Source organism: Ipomoea nil, unplaced genomic scaffold, assembly GCF_001879475.1.
Source record: "Ipomoea nil cultivar Tokyo-kokei standard unplaced genomic scaffold, Asagao_1.1 scaffold2823, whole genome shotgun sequence".
NCBI classification, from domain to species: Eukaryota; Viridiplantae; Streptophyta; class Magnoliopsida; order Solanales; family Convolvulaceae; genus Ipomoea; species Ipomoea nil.
Genome location: NW_017619251.1, coordinates 410,706 through 432,500, shown reverse-complemented (window position 1 = coordinate 432,500; position 21,795 = coordinate 410,706). Strand labels below are relative to the sequence as shown.

General features: G+C 42.1%; 1 protein-coding gene and 1 long non-coding RNA gene across 2 annotated transcripts in view; one reads left to right on the top strand and one right to left on the bottom strand.

The window, feature by feature from the left end:
- The window catches only part of LOC109158606 (protein SRG1-like), a 69,583-nt gene that overhangs the window by 20,985 nt on the left and 26,803 nt on the right, over positions 1-21,795 (bottom strand). The window lies entirely within an intron of this gene.
- Positions 15,611-21,795, top strand: part of LOC109158608 — a 32,844-nt gene continuing 26,659 nt past the window's right edge. Inside the window, exons 1-2 of the long non-coding RNA XR_002050418.1 lie at positions 15,611-15,625; positions 19,291-19,292. This is a non-coding gene — a long non-coding RNA (uncharacterized LOC109158608). The remainder of the gene's footprint in view (positions 15,626-19,290; positions 19,293-21,795) is intronic.

Here is a 21,795-nt window from a genome sequence, read left to right as displayed (position 1 = left end):
CAACTCTGCCATCTCTTGGTGTGGATTCCAAGTAAAGAGCTACTTTGTTGAACCAGTTGATGTGTTCATGACTTCCACCTGCACAAATAATATCACGAAATGATCTGTTAGTGGTATTAGCACTGCTAGATCCTCCCAGACTGCTTGCATTACCACCAAACCAATACTCTAATCCTCCTTTTCTGGTTGTGGTATTAATTCTACCAGCAGCAGATCTGCTTCCTCTTGAGTTGCTTCCACCACCATTGGCTATTTCAGACATTAAGGTTCGCATCATGCCTTCCAAATGACTGAACCTTTCTTCCCCCTTTTTGGCGTAATCAATACGTATATGCACAGATTCATGAAGAGAAGAAACTGATCTGAGATGGTTTCATAGGAACCTTGAAGGTAGCCAACCTTGGTGTTGATGGAGTTAATATCCGTGTGAACATCCTTGATTTGATTTTCTTGTTGATGTACCACATTGAGAATTCCTTTGCTTTGATTCACAGAAATTGCTTCATTGGCCTTCCTATCATTCTTGAGAGATTGAGACAGTTGGATAAAGAACTCATTGAGCAAGCCTTTGATGTTTGCATTTAAACCGCCAACTTGTCTTTCAAGAGATTGGTGTGTATCAATCAAGTGTTTTTTACTCTTCCTATTCTCATCAAATGAGCCTTCGATCTTTTCTGTTTGTGTGTTGACAATATGATCCACATGTGTATAAATTCCTTGAATCATACTCTCATTCGGTTCACTAAGCCCAACACAATATTCTCCAGATTCTTCAACTGATCACTTGAAGTAGTGCCATCAAGGTTGTGCTCTTCTTGGTTTGCGGGATTATGTCTTGCTCCTTCTTGAGCAGAATTATCTCCAAGCAAGTAATATTGTGCTTGATTTTCTTGCACATTCCTTGCTCTTTCCAGCGTGTGCTCCTCCAGCACAAGTGTATCATCTTGAATACTTTCTTGATGTTGTGACTGTGCTTCTTCCATGTGATGGCTGGCTTGCATGGCTTGGTCTTCATGGCTAATTTCAGTTTGATGCAATACACTCACATCATAAAGCTCAATATTCATGAAGTTTGGACTTATCATATTGTGATAAAAAATCTGAGCATGTGCACCACCTGCATTTTCTGACTGTGTAACTCGTCTAGATAACTCAATAGCTCGATCATAATCATCATCCAAGAATTCATTTCCGGTTCGCATATTCTCTTGCATTGTATTTTCTTGAATATTGCTTTCGGCCATCTTAGCTTTTAACTTAGCTATGAATACCCCAATGATAGTTGATATCATTGTTGCATCGGTAATTTCTTGGCAGCCAATCCAATTTAAAGAAAACACTTCTCCATTTTCCATACTTGGACCTCTTGTCATCAATTATTGATAAGAGTCAAGTCTCCATTTTCTCTAATTTAGGACTCTTTGATACTCATTTACCAAGATTGAGTCAAGTCCATCAACTTGGCAAATTATTTCATTTCCCACTTCTTCCAACACTGCTATCTGAGAGGATGGATTCATGAGATTTAGGCTAGTGTTTTGGTTGGAATTTTGATTGTGGCTAGAAGTGTGAGTTTGGCTCGGGTTAGGATCATAGCTTGAGGTAGGATTATGACTTGTGGTAGGATTGTGGCTTATGGTAGGATTGTGGCTTGTGGTAGGATTGTTAAGAGTTTGGGATGTGGATTGAGAATTTCTACCAAGGATTTCTGCTACAGGTCTTATTCGGGCTGGTATTCCTCTCGTTCTTCTTTTTCTTTTGGGATTAGACTAGGGTAAAAACACATGATTTCTATAGAGAATCCAGTTGTTTCCAAAAGGTTTTTTACTTCTCAGAATCAGTCCTTTTTGCTTGATTATTTCTCCAATAAGCAAAACGAAATCTAGAACACGGTTAAACTTCTCATTCCTAATTTTTGCACCTTTCACAAAATGTGCAATTCTGCTTAACACTAACTTGTTCCAGTCACCCCTAACTCCAGTCATTAAAGCACGCACGAATCCTATTCTTGTTGGTGATATATCCTCCATACTATTCAACTTGCACTGAATACATTTGTAGATAATGCTAACCAACATTTCATATTCTTCTTTCAAATCACTTTTATGACCAGAAAGATTGGGCGCAATGGATGCACTCTCGTGTCTAATCTCTGTCCAGACTTCGGCATGGTCATATGCATGCATATCTAAATCCAACAGTGGTTGTTCTGGACTAGACATGGGTAGTCCAAAAGTTGAATGTAACTCCTTTTCATCAATGGTGATGTGAGTTCCATTTACGGTGGACTCAATAGTCCAACTAACAACTTTGGCATTAGTATAAAAATCTGCTACATCTTCATCATAGAAACTAGAATATGGATAACAACTTTGAATCGCCTCGATGATCTTCTGAGCCAATTCCGAGTTCTTGGCCATTTTGAGAAATCCGTGGGGGTCAAAGCTTCTTCCTGCTTTGATTCCAATGGCTAGTTTGGTGAGGTTGATTGGTGTAAGTTGTTCCGCATTCAGTTGTGAACTTGAATCTCCAATGGTTGCCATAATGTACTTGGTATTTTGATGAAGTTTGAGAGAGGTAAGGTTTGAGAGTGATTCGGCTATGGAAGATGAAAAGTTTCGAAGGGTTTTGGATAGGTTAGAGAAGATAACTTTTTTACCGATTGGGTGGAAGAGGTGTTTTACAAAAATATCCTCAAGTTTCTTATTTTTTAGTTTAAAAGATGAGGGATATTTTCGAGAATTCCAAGAGATTCCAACCTTTAACATAACTGATAGTTAGTTTAGGTTATATATTCTCCATCCAATGTGTCTGCTGATCTGGCGCCAAAAATTTAGATATTCGAACTGATTTTACCTTAAATAAAATTTACAGAACACTAAATCCGTTCCGAAAATAATATATATACTTGTATATAGCCAAGAGAGAGAAAAGAAATTGATTCTTTTTAGAGAAGTTATTGTAGTAAATGTTTGCAACTACAATAAAAAGATGGTCTCATTTAAGTGGGTAGGCAATCATCACACTTATCTTGTCAACCTTAATGGTGAAGATTTTGTAAGTGGGAAAATCTAACACTTATATATATATATATATATATATATATATATATATATATATATATATATATATATATATATATATATATATATATATATATATATACTCAGATGAAGAGGCATGCACACAAGACTATTTATTTCAAAGTGCATTCAAGATAGATAGATTTAGATACTAGGAAGTGAAATGTTTTTTTTTTTTTTTTTTTTGCATGTATAAAAAAAAAATACTTAAATCGGATAACATAAAATATTTACAGATGAAAATTGAGCTCTTAATTTAAATAGAGTTTTATAACTTAGCTCAATTCAATCATCCTCATTTCGTGACTCAATTTCGAAAATCTCGATTCACACAGAGGCTTTGTGAGAATGTCTGCTATTTGATTTTCCGTTTGAGTGTATTCTATTGTCAGTTCCTTCTTTTCAACGTGATCTCGGATAAAATGCTGTCTCACATCAATGTGTTTTGTCCTTGAGTGTAACACGGGATTGTGTGTAATTGCTATAGCACTTGTATTGTCACAAAATATGTTGACATTTTCGCAATTCACGCTGTAATATCTTAATTGTTGTTCATCCAAAGAATTTGTGCGCAACAACTCCCAGCAGCTATATATTCAGCTTCGGTTGTGCTTGTAGCTATGGAGTTTTGCTTTTTGCTAAACCATGATACCAATCTTCACCCTAAGAACTGGCATGTCTCTGAGGTAATTTTTCGATCGATTTTACACCCTACAAAATCTGCATCTGAAAAAACCAGTTAGTGTAAAATTACCTTCTTTGGGATACCATAATCCCACATTGATTGTTCCTTTTAGGTATCGAATGATTTTCTTGGTGGCAAGAAAATGACTTTCTTTTGGCTTTTATTGGAACCTAGCGCATACTCCCACTGAGTAAGATATATCTGGTTGGCTTGCAGTGAGTTATAGTAATGATCCAATCATTCCTCGATATTTCGTTTCGTCAACGTCCTTGCCTGCATCATCTTTATTCAATCTTAAAGACGTGCTCATCGGGATCTTAATTGAGGATTTACCATCTTGACCAAATTTCTTTATAAGTTCTTTTGTGTATTTGGCCTGATTGATTAATATTCCATCGTTGAGTTGCTTTACTTGTAAACCAAGAAAGTAGTTCAACTCTCCCATCATGCTTATCTCAAACCTATTCTGCATGAGCTTGGAAAATTTCTCACATAAAGTTTTATTAGTACTTCCAAAAATAATATCATCAACGTAAATTTGTACCAATAAAATGTGATCATTTTCTTGAATTCTAAATAAGGTTTTATCAACAAGGCCTTTTGTAAAACCACAACTAATTAGAAACATTGATAGGGTATCATACCAAGCTCTAGGTGCTTGTTTTAACCCGTATAATGCTTTCTTTAGCTTGTAGACCTTATTAATATCACCTTTTACCTCGAAACCGGGTGGTTGTTCAACGTAGACTTCTTCTTCAAGTAAGCCATTTAAAAATGCACTTTTCACGTCCATTTGGTAGACGGTGAAATTCTTGTAAGCGGCATATGCTAGAAATATTCTGATAGTTTCAAGTCTTGAAACGGGTGCAAATGTTTCGTCGAAGTCTATTCCTTGTTCTTGTGAATATCCTTTTGCCACTAATCTTGCTTTATTTCGAACAACGATTCCTTCTTCATTGGATTTGTTCCGGAAGACCCATTTTGTTCCAATTACATTGTAATTTTTGGGTCTTGGAACTAATTCCCATACATTATTTCTTTTAAATTGATCCAGATCTTCTTGCATTGCATTAATCCAGTCCGGATCATTTAGGGCTTCTTCAATACTTGTGGGTTCCACCTGAGAAAGAAAACAAGAAAATAAAGCATCTATAGTTGAGGATCTTGTTTTTACTCCTTCTCGTGGATCTCCAATAACTAGCTCTGGAGGGTGATTTTTGAGTCATCTCAAGTCAGGTTGTAGATTGCATGGATTTTCAGAGGTTCCTTGCTCAGTAGGTAAGTTGGAGGTAAGCTCAATTTACTCCTCATATTGTTCTCCAACTCGTGCTTCTGCTTGAGAATTTAGAGTTCCCACATGTGGTTCTTCATTTATTTCCACGTGTCCTTCACTATTGTAATCAATGTCCACTTGCTCTATTCCCTGTACAACATTATCTTTAAAAGCTATGTCAGCATCATTAAATGATTTTTCAACTTGACATCTTTCCTGATCATTTTTGTTGCTTTGGGTTTCCTTCTTATGGACTTCATCAAATGTAACATGAATTGATTCTTCTACCACCGTTGATCTTTTGTTCAATACTCTGAAAGCTTTATTGCTAGATGAATATCCCAAAAATATTCCTTCATCTGCATGCTCATCAAAAGTCTTTAGATATGTTTTACCATTATTAAGAATAAAGCATTTGATACCAAAAGTATGAAAATAGTTGAGTTTAGGTTTTCTCCCTTTCCATAACTCGTACGGAGTTTTGTTGTAAGACTTATGTATAGCTTCGATTTTGCGTGTAGCATGCGGTGTTGATTGCTTCAGCCCAATATCTTTCAGGTAGCTCGGCTGACGTAATCATCACACGTGCGGCTTCTTTTAGCGTTCTATTTCTTCTTTCGGCTACACCATTTTGTTGTGGTGTACGTGCGGCAGATAATTGATGTAGAATTCCTTAAGAATTGCAGTAGGCTTGGATCACTTGATTCACAAACTTAGTTCCACGATCAGTTCGGAGTTTTGTAATTTTCAAGTCTTTCTCGTTTTGTAATAGCTTTAGAAGTTCCGGTAGCTTTTGCTCGACTTCATTTTTCATTTTGAGAAATATTGTCCAAGTGTACCTGGAAAAATCATCAACAACAACTAGCGTATATTTCTTACCACTTATACTTACTGGGTCTACTGGACCGAATAGGTCCATGTGTAGTAGACTTAGCGGTCTTGTTGTAGATTTACTGGGTCTATGACTTGATTTGTTTTCCTCTTTGGCGAGCATCACATATTTGATATTTCTTGTAAACAATGTCGGGTAGACCTTCAACGAGTTTGTTTCTTGGGAGCTTGTTGATGGTCTTGAAGTTTAGATGATTCAACTTTTTGTGTCATTCCCAACTTGTTGCGTGTGAGTTGTTTGCTAGTAGACATACTGATTCTTTTGTTGTGTTCCATTCAACCACATACATATTTTTCTTCCTTAGCTTATTCCTTCGAGCACAACTTCTCCCGTGGAATCATTCTTCACTTGACATTTGTCTTTGAAGAATTCTACTAGATATCCTTTGTCACAAAATTGACTTGTACTTAACAAGTTTAATTTTAGACCTCCAACAAAGGATATGTTTTCAATTTTTAAACCATTGCGGGATATTGTACCAATTCCTTTGGTTATGCCATATCGTTCATTTCCACCGAACACGACTTTTGGTCCTTTGATATTCTTAAGATTCACAAGACTAGATTTGTTTCTAGTCATGTGTCTAGAACATCTACTATCGAAGTACCAAATTTCCTGCAAATAAACTACACATTTTTAGGTACCCAACTTAACCCCAGATTTTCAGGATATTTAAAACTTATAAATTAAGGGTGAAATCTCATTAAATCCCAAACAGAGTACGAGTGTACGGGGTGTTATGCCACACCTGAGCTAGAGAACTCAGGTGCACAGGCTAACTAACTAATGTCTCAAAGATATGAATAAATAAACATGGCACGCAGGCCGAAAGGGAAACTAACTATTTCTATAATCCAAGCTCTAGCGCACTCCAGTGACTTAATCTTCTGTGCCTGAAAGCCAAATATATCTGTTCAGCGAGAGATGCTGGTAACCCACTCCAACGCGTTGAAATACATTACATATAGAGATATATATAGATAGATATACGAAAAGTCATTTCGAGGCATGAAGATATATCCTACGAGACTCTAGCTTTTAAAACCGGGAATGACTCGACAGATAAGGCCAGGCACAAGCAACAGTTATAACCAGCGTATATGATCCACAATAGGCAAGACAGATAAAGATAAACACAATTAATAATCACAACCCAACATAAACAATCCCCAGCATAAACCCCTTAGTCACATCCCCCAATATACTCATAAACACAACTCCTCCATATCTCATCACATAACACACTTTGTTGGCGCCACAGGACCAATCGCATGCCCATACATGAGGGTCAGCGCGTATAGCTCTGACACGGCCCCGCAGCACCCTGCCCTGTCTCACATTACGGAGGAGTCGATCGCAACCGACTGATGGACCTTTGTCCAATATAATATTTATATACCTGACCGGTCTCTACCAGCCTGGTTAACAGTCGGTATGGTTCTCAGCCCACCCGACTGCCCGTATAGTGGAACTTAGTCCTATATAATATTTATATACCTGACCGGTCTCTACCAGCCTGGTTAACAGCCGGTATGGTTCTCAGCCCACCCGACTGCCCGTATAGCCCGATTGATCTTAACCAACTCGGGGTTACATGCACACATAACACATAGCAAGTACATGCAACCCACATTAACACATTGGGAAGGGGGAGAAAATGTATAACAAAACCTATGCGTGATCCATCACATACTAAGAATAGTCCTAAGGGGTTCATACTGCTTCTACCTAGGTCAACGGGATACCAATTCAACTAGCATGCAATATAATAGACTCATAAACCTACGAACGGTACCCGAAATATCAAACTAGACAAAGGCACGATTAACGGAGTCCGTTGGGACACCACGGGGGACGGGGAAACATCAAACGGGGAAGCCGAGATCCCGAGGGGGATGATTTTCCAGCGGGTAGCCGGTGGGTGGGGGGCCACCCGCCGGCTGCCCGCCGGGCATTACTGTTCCGGGCAGCGGGTCGCCGGCGGGCAGCTGCCCGCCCGCCGGCCGCCCGCTGCCGGAGATGTGTTTTCCGGCCGTGGGTAGGTGGCGGGTCCCCTACCCCCCACTGACTCTTATCACAAAATTTCGCCCCGGGAACCATTGTGGAACCCGAAACCATGCTTAGACACTTTACAACGCAATTAACGACAACACGTAGACAATTAACGGATCAAATACGAGGAACGAACGGCACATAACCTATCATGCTTTTGTAAACATAATCAACACCCAAACATGCGATTACCCCTCCCGATAACCCAAGAATAACATCATACGATACAACCTAGGGTTCTAATCACTTTTATATCAACAAGAATACGATTCGCCTTCTAATTGCAAGATTCGGTAAGAATAACACATAAGCATCAAGGGTATCATACAATTATCAAGAACAACACATAATCATCAAGGACTCCATATAATCATCAAGAACATCATAATTATCAAGAATCTCCCAATATCAAGATTATCAAGATCCCTCATGGGATCATCACATCAATCATCAATAATAATCATCACAAGTCATTAATACACAATAATATGGGGAAACCCTAAGGGGGAATCATAACTATGAAAATAGGTTTTGTTGAGACATGGGTTACCTCTTAGCCTTAATTAATTCCTTGGCTATGAAGGGTTTTTCTTTAAGCTTTCTTGCTTTCTTGATTTCTTCTAAGGGGATTCTTAGAGCTCTTTGGGTGGTGGGGCGTTAATGTGGTGGGGGGTTTCTAGGTGCCTCTTAAGTCCCCTATTTATATATTTAGGAGTCCTAGTTAGGAACTAATATTATGGGCTTGCTAGTTCTATTTCTTTTGGGACTAAGGATTGGGTTTAGGGATAAGGACCCGTGGACTATGGTGGGCCTTCCTAATTGATTATTGTGATTTAATTCTTTCTTTTGGGGCAATTGATTAAATGATTTAATTGATCTTAGGGGTCGTAACACGGGGTGTTACACTCTCCCCCCCTTATCGGGAAGCTTCGTCCCCGAAGCTTGGTCATTGCCGAGTGACTTTCTCTTAGTTACCTGGTGTGAAAAGTTCGGGGTAGCGTTCCCTCATTGTGTCTTTGAGCTCCCGCATTGCTTCCTCGGTCCCATGGTTGGTCCAGAGGACTTTCACCATTTCTATGGCTCGGCGACGGGTGTTTCTTGTCTTAGTGTCCAGGATCCTCACGGGTCTTTCTTCGTATACTAGTGACTCGTCGAGGTTCACGACCTCGGGTTGAAGCACGTGGCTTGGGTCGTGTACGTATTTCTTTAGTTGGGATACGTGGAATACGTTGTGTACTCGTTCTAGTTCGACGGGTAGGGCGAGGCGATAGGCTAGGTTCCCAACTTTTTCCATGATTTCATAGGGGCCGATAAATCGAGGGCTGAGCTTTCCTTTTCTTCCGAATCTCATCACCCCTCGTGTGGGAGAGATTCTCAACCAGACCTTGTCCCCGGTGTTGAATTCGGCTTGTTTCCTCTTTAGGTCGGCGTAGGTGTTGGGGCCCTAGTGTTATTGGGTCCTGTAGGTGTTGGGGCCCTAGTGTTATTGGGTCGACCATGTCTTCCCAACATAAGGGGGTTCTGCAGTTTTGTCCGTATAGAGCTTCGTAGGGTGCCATACGAATGCTCGCGTGGTAACTGTTGTTGTATGAGAATTCAATAAGGTCTAGCTGCTCCTCCCATGTCCCTTGAAAGTCCAACATGCAAGCTCTTAGCATGTCTTCGAGGGTCTGAATGGTCCTCTCGGTTTGGCCGTCCGTAGTGGGGTGGAAAGCAGTGTTTAGTTTTAGTTGTGTCCCCAAGGCTAATTGCAGTGATTTCCAGAATTGTGAGAGGAACCTGGAGTCTCTATCGGATACGATGTTTCGGGGGACTCCGTGATACTTCACTACCCGGCTCAAGTAGGCTTGGGCCAGTTGTGTCATTGTCCACGTTTCCTTCATAGCGATGAATCGCGCTGTTTTGGTTAGTCGGTCCACTGTGACCCAAATCTTATCCTTGCCGGTCTTCGTTGGGGGTAGTCCTCCGACAAAATCCATGGATATGGAATCCCACTTTCCTTGTGGTATCTCAAGGGGTTGTACGAGTCCCTTGGGCTTGCATCGTTCGGCCTTCACCCTTTGGCAATTTAGGCACCTGGCCACAAAATCCGCGATTTCCTTTTTCATGTTGGGCGACCAAAACGACCTTTTTACATCTTGGTATAGTTTGTCACCCCCTGGGTGAACCGAGTATGGGGAGTTGTGTCCTTCCTCCAAGATTTGTTGCTTCAAGTGGGGGTGCGTTGAGGGTACGCACCACCTATCTTGGTAATGGAGACTGCCGTCTTCGTGTATTTTGAAGGGTCCTTCCTTCCCTTGGGTTAGGTCGAGGCGGATTTTGTCTAGTTCCGGATCCTGCTGTTGCCCTATTTTGATTTCCTCGAAGAGCGTAGGCAGGACTTGTGCGTTGAATAAGTGGATGTCGGGGTGGTTTTGACCTTGTTTTATTATTTCCAAATTCAGTCTTTGGAAGTCTCTGTACAGTTGGTCCGGTAGGATCCAAGTGGTGTTGAGGGAGTGGTTAGTCTTCCTACTTAGTGCATCCGCCACCACTTTAGCCTTTCCCCCATGGTATTGGATGTCTAGGTCGTAATCCTTTATGAGTTCTAACCACCTCCGTTGTCTCATGTTTAGGTCTTTTTGGGTGAAGATGTACTTTAGGCTCTTATGGTCCGTGTAAATCTTGCACTGCACCCCGTATAAGTAATGCCTCCAAATTTTCAGTGCGAACACGATAGCGGCTAGCTCGAGGTCGTGGGTGGGGTAGTTTTCCTCGTGGGTTTTGAGCTGCCTGGATGCGTAGGCTATTACTCGGCCTTTTTGCATTAGCACGCACCCCAACCCCTTCTTGGATGCGTCACTGAAGACCTCGAATCCTTCTTCCCCGGAGGGGATGGCGAGTACAGGTGCCGTGGTTAACTTATCCTTCAATTCTTGAAAGGCCGAGACGCAGTCGTTGTCCCATTGGAAGGGGGTTTCCTTTTTCATGAGCTTGTTGAGGGGTTGGGCTATCCTGGTGAAGCCGGGTACAAATCTCCTGTAGTAGCCCGCCAAGCCTAGGAAGCTTCGGACTTCGGTGAGTGAGCTTGGGGTGGTCCATTCTTTAACGGCACGGATCTTGGCGGGGTCCACCTTAATCCCTTCCTTGGTTATCACGTGACCCAGGAAGGCCACGCTGTTTTTCCAAAATTCGCATTTAGAGAACTTGGCGTATAGTTGGTGCTCCCTTAGAGTTTGCAGGGTTATGTGGAGGTGTCTTTCATGTTCTTCCTTGTTTCGGGAGTAGACTAGGATGTCATCAATGAATACGATGACGAAGTCATCCAAGTGGGGTCGGAATACTCGGTTCATGAGGTCCATGAATATAGCAGGCGCGTTGGTGAGTCCGAAGGGCATTACGGTGAATTCATAGTGACCGTAACGTGTCCGGAAGGCTGTTTTCTGAATGTCCGGTTTGGCCACCTGTATTTGGTGATACCCGGATCTTAGATCAATCTTTGAGAACACCCCTGCCCCCTTAAGTTGGTCGAACAAGTCGTCGATTCGGGGAAGGGGGTACTTATTCTTTATCGTGACTTGGTTAAGTTCTCTGTAGTCGATGCATAGGCGCATGCTCCCATCCTTCTTTTTAACAAACAACACTGGCGCTCCCCATGGGGAGGTGCTAGGACGGATGTAGTCTTTGTCTAGCAATTCTTGCAGTTGCGTCTTTAGCTCCTTCATTTCTTTAGGTGCTAATCGGTAGGGGGGTTTAGAAATTGGGGCAGCGCCCGGTACGAGATCTATGGTGAACTCAACTTCTCTGACTGGGGGTGCCCCGGGGATTTCGTCCGGGAAGACGTCGGTGAATTCGTTTACCACTGGGATGGTTTGTGGTTCGGGGTTTTGGTGCTGAGGTCCTCGACCGAACATAGGAAGGCCTCGCTTCCCTTGTTTAGGTATTTCTTCATTTTCATCATGTTCACCACTTTGATCCCGGCTTCCCGGTGGGTTCCATGGTAAGATACCCTCTTACCGTTTGGTCCCCGTAGGACCACTTTTTGTTCTCCACATAGGATTTGGGCTTGGTATTTCCCTAGCCAATCCATGCCCAAAATCACTTGTACCCCATCCAGTTTGAATCGGATTAAGTTGCTGGGAAATTCCGCCCCTTGTATGGTGATCATTATATTTTTGTACATGCGGTCGCATTCTAGGATTTCGCCGGAGGCCACTTTGACCTGGAATCGGACCTTGGTGCTGGTGTTGAGGCCAAGCCGAGTGACAAACTCGGTTGCTATAAACGAGTTGGTAGCCCCTGAGTCAAATAACAATGTGGCGGGGGTGGCGTGTACTAGGAAGGTTCCGGAGACTATGTTGCTATCCCCAATTTTGGCTTTGCTTAGAGTAAGGATTCTTCCTTGAGCGGTTGGTGTTGTGACTTGGCGGGGCGAGGCGGCCCTGGGGCTTTTAAAGCCGCGGTTGGGGTTCATGTGATTTCCTTCTGATTTCCTTTTGTTTCCCAGGCGTGTTTCCCGGGGTTGGTTTGGCACTTGTTGTAGTTGGGATGCTTTGGCATAGGCTTCCCTGAGGGTTCCTGGCTCTTGTGTGGCCAGGTCTTTTTGATATTCGGGGTCAAGGCCGGTTATAAACCTTTCGATCCTGATCCTCTCGGTGGGTACTAGCTCGGGGATGAGGCGAGCCAGTTGGCGGAATTGTTGGTAGTATTCCATGATCGAGGTTGCACCTTGTCTTAGGTGGAGGAATTCTTCGTATATGGTGGCTCTTAGGTGGTTGGGATAGAATTGTTCTCGTAGCCGCGCTTTTAGGGTTTTCCCAGTTGAATCCGGGGTCTTGTTCGACGGTGGGTCCTTCGTGAGCCCACCAGGTGTCGGCCTCGTGTCTGAAGTAGAAGGAGGCCATTTTTACTTGGTGGTCTTCGGGGCATTTAGTTGCCCTGAATATCTTGTCGAAAGTCCCGATCCACTCCTCGAGAGTCGTGGGATCTTCGTTTCCTGAGAGGGTGGGTGGTTGGTGCGTCGAGATTTGTTGGTGGATCTCCAAGGTCTCGTTTGGTAAAGGCTGGGGAGCGGTAGTACTTAGTGCCTGGGCAATTTGGGCCAGGCGTTGTAGATTCTGAGTCAGGAATTCCTCGGTGGGGAGTTTCGGTGTTCCTACCTGTCTTCTTCTCGGTGCCATCCTGGAGTTCATAGGTCGATGTTATTTTGCGTCCTTTCCTTGATGCAATAAGCGAAGGGGGGGGGGGGGGGTTCTTTAAGTTAGAGAGGGATAAAGTGAGGAGAGGTTATGTGTAGGTTTCACAATCTCACCGCGCGTCCTAAGATTCCTAAATCCTATGTTCCTAAGTACCTAGTGTTTAAGCTTAATGTCCTAAGGTCTGATCATAAGAGTCTTATCCTAGGGTCAATTTTAGGCTCTGATACCAACTGTAACACCCCAGATTTTCAGGATATTTAAAACTTATAAATTAAGGGTGAAATCTCATTAAATCCCAAACAGAGTACGAGTGTACGGGGTGCTATGCCACACCTGAGCTAGAGAACTCAGGTGCACAGGCTAACTAACTAATGTCTCAAAGATATGAATGCATAAACATGGCACGCAGGCCGAAAGGGAAACTAACTATTTCTATAATCCAAGCTCTAGCGCACTCCAGTGACTTAATCTTCTGTGCCTGAAAGCCAAATATATCTATTCAGCGAGAGATGCTGGTAACCCACTCCAACGCGTTGAAATACATTACATATAGAGATATATATATAGATATACGAAAAGTCATTTCGAGGCATGAAGATATATCCTACGAGACTCTAGCTTTTAAAACCGGGAATGACTCGACAGATAAGGCCAGACACAAGCAACAGTTATAACCAGCGTATATGATCCACAATAGGCAAGACATATAAAGATAAGCACAATTAATAATCACAACCCAACATAAACAATCCCCAGCATAAACCCCTTAGTCACATCCCCCAATATACTCATAAACACAACTCCTCCATATCTCATCACATAACACACTTTGTTGGCGCCACAGGACCAATCGCATGCCCATACATGAGGGTCAGCGCATATAGCTCTGACACGGCCCCGCAGCACCCTGCCCCGTCTCACATTACGGAGGAGTCGATCGCAACCGACTGATGGACCTTTGTCCTATATAATATTTATATACCTGACCGGTCTCTACCAGCCTGGTTAAAAGCCGGTATGGTTCTCAGCCCACCCGACTGCCCGTATAGTGGAACTTAGTCCTATATAATATTTATATACCCGACCGGTCTCTACCAGCCTGGTTAACAGCCGGTATGGTTCTCAGCCCACCCGACTGCCCATATAGCCCGATTGATCTTAACCAACTCGGGGTTACATGCACACATAACACATAGCAAGTACATGCAACCCACATTAACACATTGGGAAGGGGGAGAAAATGTATAACAAAACCTATGCGTGATCCATCACATACTAAGAATAGTCCTAAGGGGTTCATACTGCTTCTACCTAGGTCAACGGGATACCAATTCAACTAGCATGCAATATAATAGACTCATAAACCTACGAACGGTACCCGAAATATCAAACTAGACAAAGGCACGATTAACGGAGTCCGTTGGGACACCACGGGGGACGGGGAAACATCAAATGGGGAAGCCGAGATCCCGAGGGGGATGATTTTCCAGCGGGTAGCCGGTGGGTGGGGGGCCACCCGCCGGCTGCCCGCCGGGCATTACTGTTCCGGGCAGCGGGTCGCCGGCGGGCAGCTGCCCGCCCGCCGGCCGCCCGCTGCCGGAGATGTGTTTTCCGGCCGTGGGTAGGTGGCGGGTCCCCTACCCCCCACTGACTCTTATCACACAATTTCGCCCCGGGAACCATTGTGGAACCCGAAACCATGCTTAGACACTTTACAACGCAATTAACGACAACACGTAGACAATTAACGGATCAAATACGAGGAAAGAACGGCACATAACCTATCATGCTTTTGTAAACATAATCAACACCCAAACATGCGATTACCCCTCCCGATAACCCAAGAATAACATCATACGATACAACCTAGGGTTCTAATCACTTTTATATCAACAAGAATACGATTCGCCTTCTAATTGCAAGATTCGGTAAGAATAACACATAAGCATCAAGGGTATCATACAATTATCAAGAACAACACATAATCATCAAGGACTCCATATAATCATCAAGAACATCATAATTATCAAGAATCTCCAAATATCAAGATTATCAAGATCCCTCATGGGATCATCACATCAATCATCAATAATAGTCATCACAAGTCATTAATACACAATAATATGGGGAAACCCTAAGGGGGAATCATAACTATGAAAATAGGTTTTGTTGAGACATGGGTTACCTTTTAGCCTTAATTAATTCCTTGGCTATGAAGGGTCTTTCTTTAAGCTTTCTTGCTTTCTTGATTTCTTCTAAGGGGATTCTTGGAGCTCTTTGGGTGGTTGGGCGTTAATGTGGTGGGGGGTTTCTAGGTGCCTCTTAAGTCCCCTATTTATATATTTAGGAGTCCTAGTTAGGAACTAATATTATGGGCTTGCTAGTTCTATTTCTTTTGGGACTAAGGATTGGGTTTAGGGATAAGGGCCCGTGGACTATGGTGGGCCTTCCTAATTGATTATTGTGATTTAATTCTTTCTTTTGGGGCAATTGATTAAATGATTTAATTGATCTTAGGGGTCGTAACACGGGGTGTTACATAACCTCTCTAAGGTTATGTTCTCTCACTTCTCTTGATTTACACTCTTCTTGAAGACAAATAATTTTAGCCTTTAAGTCTTTCACTTCAAATAGAGCATTTTGCAATTTTTCATTTAATTCATCTTTTTTGAGAACTAAGAAATTATTGCGCTCTTTGAGTTGAGACTGAGTGTCCATAACAGTTTGAGAATCTTTCATTAAGTGAAAGATGGACTCTCTAGAGAATGAAGAATTTACAGAGTCATAAGATTTAGATGTTACCTCATCTTCTTCATTTTCATTTGCCATTAGACACATGTCTTCGTAGGATGAATTGTTGGAGATACTCATGCAAAACATTACATTGTCATCTTTTGAGGTGTCACTTTCATCACTTGAAGACTCCTCTGACTCACTTGTTTCTAGTGGGTCACTAATAAGTGCTTTTCTTCTCTCCTTTGTGAACCTTTTGTCTTTGGTCTTGAATTCTTACTGTTGAGGGTTAGAAATATTTGTGTATTGACTTTTACTTACCTTGGGGTTTGGACAACTTGCTGCAAAGTGTCCAGGCTTTCTACAATTGTAGCACAAATTTGAATCTTCCTCAACTATTTCTTTCTTTGAATTTTTCGTTGCATTCCATTGTTTTCCTTGTGGATTTTTCTTGTAGTTGCTCCTCTTCATGAATTTCCTAAATTTCTTGACAAAGAGAGCAAATCGATCATTAGGCAATAATTCATTTTGTACTGACCTTGAGGTTGATGGTTGCTCGGCTATGAATGCGTTGTTCTTTTCTTCATGATCTTCCTCTATCCTTGACTTCATCTCAAACTCATAAGCTTTTAGATCACTAAAAAGCTTATCGGTTGATAGGGTTTTTAGATCTCTATGATCTCTCATGGCCGTGGCCTTCTTCCTTCCCTAGCAGGTACCCGAGGTAATCCTTATACCCCGTGCCTTAGGTACCGATCCATCCCTTCCGGTCATAATCTGACACACCCGTGGTGGTCAGTTTTAAGAGTTTGGCCAAGCAGCCTTCGGAGAGTATTATCTCCTTGCCTCGGACTTTGGCGGTGATTTCCAACTTATCACCCCGTTTGACGGCTACCAAGTGGTGATAGAATTCTTTCACCAATTCGGGGTACGTATCCCATTTGATTATGAGATAGGCATCCAAGAGCCCTTGGAAATTAAACATATCGACCAACTCCGGAGAGAAATTTTCGGGTTCAAGGGCTTTACCTCCGATCACGGTGTAGTCAGTTCTGTTCCATTCTGGGGTCCGAATACCAACGGGCTTTTTCGGCATTGTCGGGATTCTTCGAGGGGGGTATTTTCCGGTAAGTTTCCGGCGAGGGCTTTTCCGGCGACGAAGGGGGAGGGGAGGGGGGGCGTAGTCGGTTGTTCCGGTGTTTGTGGCGGGGTGTGATGGCTTGGCGGAGTGGCTGGCAGCGGGAGAAAGTCGGGTGGCGCACGGCAGTGGCGGGCGAAGGGCGGGCTTCGTAGCAGCGGGGTGTAGCCGAGTGGTTTCCGGGGCGTCGACGGCAAGGCACGGGGCGGTGGTGCGGCCTGGGCGATGGACGGTGGTCGCTGGTGGCGGTTTACATGGTGGGGCGAGCTGTGGTGTTGTTTGGGTGGTGGACGGCGGCGCGGAGAGGGGGGGAGAGGAGGAGAGAGAGGGAGAGAGTTTGTGTGGGGCGGAAGGAGAAGGGTTTTTGATTTGGGGATTTTGTGGGTTTTAGAGATTTGTAGCGGTTTAAGAAGGGAGTGTTCTCTTGAGGTTTTAAGAAGTACTCATGGCCTAGTGTTTAAAGATTTAGTCTTATAAGTGAAAGGTTTAGAGTTCAATCCCCATTGGTAACCTTAGTTTCTTTGTTATGCACCCTTTGGATTCTTTTGTCTTTTCTTTCCTTTGTCTTCTAGTGGTAAGAGGTTTGACCAGTCTTCCTTGTTGAACTTTTGTCTTTAGTGGATGTTGACTTTGGTGACTCATGGGTTCTTGGGGTTGTCTAGTCCTTCTTCTTATGCTAATTTATTTTGATTTTGTTTCTTTATTTATAATAATTCTGAAGTAGCTAAACTAAACAAGTAACTTTACTACGAAGGTGGTTACAGGGGGTTCACTAATCATCCTAAACAGAATTCGTCTCCTTGGTTTTCTCCTGATTGGTTTGTGGGGTCCTCGTCTCCTGGGGCCACGTTTTCTTCGTCGAAGTTGCCTTCGTTTTCAAGTTCGGCCTGAGTGCGGCTCATGACGAACACCTTTCCGGGAGCATCGTAATTTCCTTGATTGTTCAAGCCTTCGTGTTGGCCCATGATTGTGGGGCGCGAGTTCGGGGGTTGAGTGTAGTGGAAGGACCTGTGGCCTTCTCCTCCGCAGTTGAAACATCACCAAGGGTTTCACCTGCAGTCCTTGCCTTTGTGATCTTTGTTACATTTCTGTCAAAGGGAGGGCCTCGTATTAGATTCGTTGTTCCTTAGAGGCAGCCCTTGGCCAGCCAGGTTGCCTGGCCTTGTGTTAGTGTCATTTCTTGTTCTTTTTTACAGGTGGCGCTCCACCTCCCGTGTTCCTCTTACGAATCTGTTCCTGGACTCCACGTTGTAGTAGTTGGATTCGATAGAGGTTGGCGGCACTGGAGTAAGCCTCATTGAGCAACGTCGCTTAGTATTTAGGCAACCTGTGTCAATTGCTGTAGAGTCTGAGCCAGGGGATCGTGTGTGGTGGGTTCCGGAGTCCTTAACTGTCTTCTGTTTGGTGCCATGTCGTTGGTCTACAGGGCCAATGTTTATTGTAACGATGAGTTAGAGCATTGCACCCTTACCTTGATGCGATAAGCGAAGGGGGAAGTTCTTTAAATTAACGAAAGATAAAGTGAGGGAAGATTATGTAATGATAGGTAGGCTCACAATCTCACCGCGCGTCCTAAGATTCCGGAATCCTATGTTACTAAAATACCTAGAGTTCAAGCCTAGTGTCCTAAAGTCTGGTCTTAAGAGTCTTATCCTAGGGTTAAACTTAGGCTCTGATACCATCTGTAACACCCCGAAATTTTTAAAACTTTTCAATCTTATAATATGAAAGCAATTCTATTAATAAATTCCAAATAGAGCATTCTGAACATAAGGGTCTGGGGTGTTATGCCACATCTGAGCTGGAGAACTCAGATACACATGTTGTACTAACTAATTATCCTCAAACATTGTCAATACATCATCAAGCCACGCAGGACGGAAGGAAAGACTAATCTATCTAAGCCGAGGTCCTCTAGCGCGCTCCGATAGCTAATCATCTGTGCCTGAAAGTCAAATATATCTGTTCAGCGAATGATGCTGGTAACCCACTCCAACGCGTTAAAATACAATATATATATATATATATATATATATATATATATATATATATATATATATATATATATATATATACACTTGCACTCGGGTGCGAACGGCTCACCCAGGCGCGAAATAGGAATTAATTACAACCGTTGATCGGCGTTCATCCAACGACCATCATTCGTATTAACTTTCTCGCGTTTTGCCGTTTGTAAGGACATTCTTGTCTTTTTAGGCGTTTGTTTCCAAATTTGTATTCTATCCTCTTTTATTAGTCGTCGTCTTCATTATTCGAAATCAAAAGCTCGATCTGGTGATCGCATAGGCATTGCAGTTCTTCTTTTGCGGAGGCATTCATCATCTGTGTATCATACGATCGCAATGGATCCAGGTATTGGTCTGTTTATATTGATCACTTAAGATGAATTGCTGGTATCTTGGTTACTGGTTTTAGTTGAATTTGTAATTCAGTCATCGTGTTTCCGTAGGTAACTGCATTGAAGGTTTAATTTACATTTAGCTAATTCTAGAAATATTGCACACATAATTGTCGGTCCATCTGTAATGGATGCAATTTTTTTGTTACTTAGTTGCATCGTATATATTATTTTACTTGCACACTATGGGTTATGTACTTGCAATACTTGTATATTTATATTCATTGTCTAAGATGAATTATTGTTATCTGGCTCACATGTTTATTTGAATTTGTAAATCATTCATCGTGTTTCTGTAGGTATTTGCATTGAATTTGAATTTGCATGTATATAATGCTAGAATAATTTCACACACAGTTGTTGTTCCATCCGCATTCCAGGCTTTTTTTTTGTTATTTTATTGCGTTGTATTTATTATTTACTTGCACACTACGGTTTATGTACTTGCAATAATGTTTAATTATATATAGTTTATGGTAGATTACCAGTAGTTGTACATTTGTCCACACAGGTGAAGTGGATTCGTATCATTTGGATACTTCTCCTGGCTTGACAAAATATTACGTCCCTTTGTGTGAAGATTCAGTTAAACCGTCTGTTGGGAAGGTTTTTCCTGATTTGGATACTGGGGTTGCATTTTATACTAAATATGCATCGATTGTTGGGTTTGATATTCGACTAAGTCACTTGTCAAAATGTGCTGATGGGACCATTGTTTGGAGGTATGTTCTTTGTAATCGAGAGGGCCATAAGCACGTTGTTTGTAGGGATAAATCGTCAGTAGCAGAATTGGATGGTGATGCGGAGTCTTCGGTTAAAAAGAGGAGGAGATTTTCAAATAAGGTTGGGTGTGGGGCTTGTGCTATTTTTAGATATGGAGGTGATGGCACTTATGTTATTCACAGGTTTGAAGAGCGTCATAACCATTCATTGACATCAGTAATGTCAAAACAGTTTCTGAAGATGAATAGAAAGGTTGGACCTGGTCATATGAGGTTCGTTGCTGATTGTGGAAAAGTGAACATTGGGCCAGTGCAGAGTTTTCGGTTGTGTGGTGAGATGTGTCGTGGGTTGGCAAATGTTGGTGCAACAAGTTTGGAATTTCGGAATATTAAAAGGGATGTGGACGCATTTTCTGCTGGGATTGATGCTCAGATGATTGTGACTAATTTCTTTAAAAAAAAAAAAAAAAGAAGTATGTCCAGCTTTGCTTTTTGCATTTGATGTTGATGAGTATGACCACTTATCCAGATTTTTTTGGGCTGATGCGGTTTCTAGGAAGAATTTTAAACTTTTTGGTGACGTTGTGTCATTTGATGCAACATATCAGACAAACAGGTTAGTTTTGGTAGTGTAGGGCATAAGTTTTATATTCTGTTGTGTTATTGGTCATATTTTTTGTCATAATGCAAGTATATATGTTTATAGGTGCAACTAGTCTACACTAAATGCGCATGTACTCTCTGACAAAATTTACATTTTTTTTCTAGGTATGATATGGTGTTTACACCATTTACTGGTGTTAATAACCATAAAAATTCTATTACTTTTGGGGCTGGGTTGTTGACAAAAGAGGATATTGAGTCATATGTGTGGTTGTTTGAGAAATTTAAGGAAGCGATGGGTAGTTAGCCAGTATTGGTTGTTACTAATCAAGATCCAGCAATGTGGGTTGCATTTTCATGTGTGTTCAAGGAAGCTAAGCATAGGTTTTGCATGTGGCACATTATGTTTAAGGTAGGAGATAAGGTTGGCCCTTCATTGAGTAAAAATGAGACTTTTAGGTCAAAGTTGAATTCTGTTGTATGGAGTCATTATTTGGATCCAGCTGAATTTGATTATCAATGGAATGTTGTCATGGAGGAGTTTGGGTTGTTGGAGCATAGTTGGTTTGTCAAGATGTATGATCTTCGTCATCTTTGGGTTCCTGCATACTTTATTGATGTTAGTATGAATGGTTTAATTAGGACTACTTCTCGGAGAGTGAGAATAGTTTGTTTGGTTCTTTTACTACTCCTCAGTCCAACCTGGTTGAATTTTTTATGCATTTTGATCGTGCGATTGATAGTCAACGCTATTCTATTAATAAACTCAACAATGACTCGGAGGCATGCTTTCCAGATTTGAAGACACCACTGTCTATGGAGAAACATGCTGCATATGTGTATACTCTTACATTTTTTTATTTGGTGCAAGCTGAGATTTGTGCAGCATGTTTTAGCTGTCGAGTTCTAAATATTCGGGATGACCAAGGGGTCTTGTATTATGATATTAAAGACGAAAATGACCGAGTGTTTAGGGTGGTGCATAATGTTGCTGAAGTAAAAGCTTCATGTGGATGTA